Consider the following 4,401-nt stretch of genomic DNA (forward strand, 5'->3'; position numbering starts at 1 on the left):
GAATGATGCTGTGGCTGACCACAGTTGATCAAAACAAGGGCATTTTTTTTTCCTCTATCAATTCTATGTCTGAGTCATATGATTAATTCTAACATACACTGACAAATTTTTTTTTTTTAATTTTGGCCAGAAAACTTTTACTCCAAGTATCGCACAATTAGGATGTCCTCCAAGTTGTCAAAATTTTTCAACCTGAGACTTCAGACAATCTAAGTTTTGAGACATTTTGACAAGTTTGGAAGTCACATTAATGGTAATAGATCAATTTTTGATCTAGCTGTTTTCTAATTTGAAGATATACCTAGTTTTATTATGTAGACTCTTTCTCTAGTCTCTTAAAGGCGAAAATGTCGAATCAAATGGGCCTTATTTTGATTTGTAGGGTTTTTAGAATTTTATTTAGTAAATATCACTGGGTGGGGATCCTAACCTCCCATAGCGGGCAGGGAGGTACATACTGTGTCTTCTATCGCCTTATATCTGTTATCCAACATGCTTTCTGTCTTTGTCTTGGAATGGGATTACTTGGTTTTTTCCTGGCCCTCGTCGGAGTCCTGGCGGGGAGGGAAACAGTCAAATGCATAGTTATTGTTTTGGGAGATGATATTTTTTTCCTTGTAAATCATCTCTCTGTTATGTATTATTATATTTGTTATTTTTAATGTTTAATGTAAGCATTTGAGTGTATTCCTCTTTGTTGGATTTTGTGCTTGTGTCCGGATGAGACTTATAGGTGGTCTCAAACTAAGTACTTTGGTAGTGTGCTCTTGGAATCTACATCTGATCCCTATTTGTTCCCAATTCCCCTATGTCTTACTTTTTCTTGGGTACTTTATTTGTAATTCTAGAACCTTTTACTATCCCATTTTCTTCCTTTTTACTGGCGCTGATATAACCTAAATGTGTTGCAAGGGCCGTAAAACCCTTAAAAACAAACAAACAAACAATACAGTAGAACTCGGAAATAGAGAGTTCGACGGGTCCACTCCTGATTACTCGCTATTTCCGAGTTCTCGCTATTCCCGAGTTGCCAGGAAAGGTCACTCGGCTGTACAAAAATATGGAAAGACAATGTGTGTGTGTGTGTGTGTGTGTGTTTGTGCGTGTGTGCCGCGCGTGCGTGTGAATGACTGTGTGTGGATAAAGTGGGGTGAGGGCGGGGTTGAACACGGCCTTCGTTAACTACGTAATGATGGCCACGGGTTGAAGTTGATCCACCCCTTCCATTTCCATCAAGATTTTGTGTATGTGTGTGTGTGTGTGTGTGCGAGTGTTTGTATGCACTAGGCATGTTTGATGAGGTAAGCAAGCGCATCACTCAATCACTGACCCACTGAAATGATGGTTCCACGATCCCCTCTCTCGCTGATCGAATGCGACTCGCTGACCGATGCTGCGAAGTGAGGCATGTTGACATGTTGGCTGCCAGTGCTTACTAGTGCCGCGCTGAGGACCGGACCGAGGACCGGTCCCACGGTCTTTTAGCTGTGAACCGTGGTCCAGTCCCAAAGAGGAAGACCGCCGGCGGTCCTCACTTCTTATCACCTTTCAACGGTCTCGCGCCATACTACTTCCCCAGCGATTCGTTGCCTCGGTCCTTTGCCTATCTTCCACCAATCACCACCCATCCCACTTAATTAATCGCACCCACCCCCCTTTGCCATACACTAAACGACACAGACGACGATAGAGGCAGACGATCACCTCCCTCCACTCCGCAAACCGCCCTTTCGTGTGTGAGATGGGGGGAACAGGAGGCGCACGCCTTGGACGATTCCATTATACGGGGTAAATTTCAAAATTTACTACACCATAATGATCGCAATGACAATGATCTATGATGAAGGCATGACCCCTCTTCTCTAATGGGTTATTGTTTGAAATGTATGTGACTACTAAAGATGTGTGTGTGTGTGTGTGTGTGTGTGTGTCGAACCTAGCAAGTTGCAAGTCTGATTTTTTGTTTTCTTTTGTCCATCTCTTGTCGCCACTCCTTTCTATCGCATTGTTGTCATTTAAAATAATACAATAATATTAAAATTTCGTTTGGTGTTTTAACTAATCAAGTAATATGAGTTTCATTAGTTCCTTCCGTCCAAAAAAACCAGTTATAACGTCTGTATTTTTAAAAGGTCCAATAGAATATTTGGGGACCCCGATAGCTCAGTTGATAGAGCACTCTCTTTATACGCAAAGGGCCAGAGATCGATCCCGGGTGCAGTCGATTTTTTTCTGAATCCCTGTCTACTCAGCAATGAATGGGTAGCTGAGTTTGTTAGATCTGGCGAAAAGTCACCATCGACCCCTCTTATCACCTCATCCACCCCCTCTTATTATAACTTCACGTCTCTCTCTTACTCTTCAATGCTCGCTGCCCTCTAATGTGTGTGTGTGTGGGGGGGGGGGGGAGGGGGGGAGGGGGGGGGGGGTAGGAGTTGCGTGTGTGTATCATCGCCACGAACAACTCGATCAACGCCTTGGGCGATGCCATTATCTCCGTTAATGGGGATAAATTTCAAATTTTATTAAATTATCGAAGTAACAATGAAGTACGGTGAGCAAATAAAGAAGGCATCACCCCTCTTCTCTAATTAGGTTACAATTTGAAATGAGTGTGACTACTCCGTGTGTTTTACTCCTGTAGGCCACGGTTTTCATCGTGTAGCGGTCTTTAACGGTTCAAGAATGAACGGACCGGTCTAGAGACCGGTCCTTGCGGTCTTCATTTCCCAAGGACCGTAGGACCGTGGTCCTTAAGCTTGCCAAGGACCGCCCCGCACTAGTGCTTACCTCGTGCGTCGCGTGTCACCACATTGGGTGAATAATTGACCCCCACATGCACACAAACACACACACCCAACCCCCACCCAAATTTGTTTCGCCTCCTATGTACTCTAGACTAGGCTACTATGTAATATTACTCGTAACGAAAAATAAGAAAAGAAAAGAAGCTAGGCTAAAAATATTTAAATCGCCCTTGTCTGGTGTTTTGCTTTACTTCGTTCGAAATCCTAGGCTGGGGCAGGAAATGCTCGTTATTTCCGAGTTGACCTCTTTTTCATACTCGCTACTTGCATGCTAATTTTATTGACTCAAATAAGAGAAAAAAACGGGGATTTAGATTTTACTCGCTATTTCCGAGTTCTTGCTATTTCCGAGTACATTACTTTCATGTTCTACTGTAGTAAATATCAGCCTCCATAGGAATTGTAGTCCTTCAGAGCCATCAGGTCCAATACACTGTAGTTGGTCCTGGTGTCTGTAGCGTTAAATTTGACAGTAGCAATTGCTTACTCCTCTTTAGATGGGATGTTAGTCCATCATAAAATACTTTCTAAAAGATCCAGCAACTCAATCACTACTTTTAAAGGAATCTGGTGGATTACTTTAGCACTTCAATTGAATATTTTGTACTACAATCCCATTCCTCATGTATTCTTATTTCCCCCCTCTTTTTTTGGTGTGATTTCATAACCATCATCATATCAACATCACTATTATTGTTATGATTATTATTATTATTATTATTATTATTATTATTATTATTATTATTATTATTATTATTATTATTATTATTAATATTATTATTATTATTATCATCATCATTATTATTATTATTATTATTATTATTATTATTATTATTATTATTATTATTTGTTGTTATTATTGTTATGATTATTATTATTATTATTATTATTATTATTATTATTATTATTATTATATTATTATTATTATTATTATTATTTTTGTTATTATTATTATTATTATTATTATTATTATCATTATTATTATGCATAATTGAGGGAAAATAAGAAATACATCATCAAGTCACACATTCCCCGTATGAAAGTTATAAACATATTTATTATTTTTTTCAGTGTCTATTATCACCCATTAATAATTTGTTTAAATTTCTCAATTCAATGACATGAGTATAGTTATCATGTGATCGTATTATAATGTGTTGCAAGCGCCGTAAAACCCTTAAAAACAAAAACCAAAACATAGTATTATCATATCACCATTTCACTCCATGTCAAAACAGCAACACAGACTGTTTTTGTTATTCTTCAATTTAAACTTCTCTTCTACTTGATGTAGACTATAATATTATGATGGTATTATAGTTTGTACTCACCTCGTTTATTTGTTTTTTCCTACATTGTTGTTACTCCCATCCGCTCTTAGATATATGGGTTCATCTGGGAGGAATGAGAAGAAGTTATGTCCAGTTGGTGTTCAATATTTGATGATGTGTTTCGGATGTTTACTTCGGTGTGCATGCATGTGTGAGTGTACATGTGTTTATCTGTATATGGGAATGTGTGCTTTATGTGATGATCTGTCACTTCTAACGGTTTTATGTCGAGATGATTCTGATGCAGAAAATTGAATTTATAG

The sequence above is a fragment of the Berghia stephanieae genome, chromosome 4 (genome assembly GCF_034508935.2).
Source record: "Berghia stephanieae isolate SIO BIC M18660-M18661 chromosome 4, UCSD_Bste_1.3, whole genome shotgun sequence".
Classification (NCBI taxonomy): domain Eukaryota; kingdom Metazoa; phylum Mollusca; class Gastropoda; order Nudibranchia; family Aeolidiidae; genus Berghia; species Berghia stephanieae.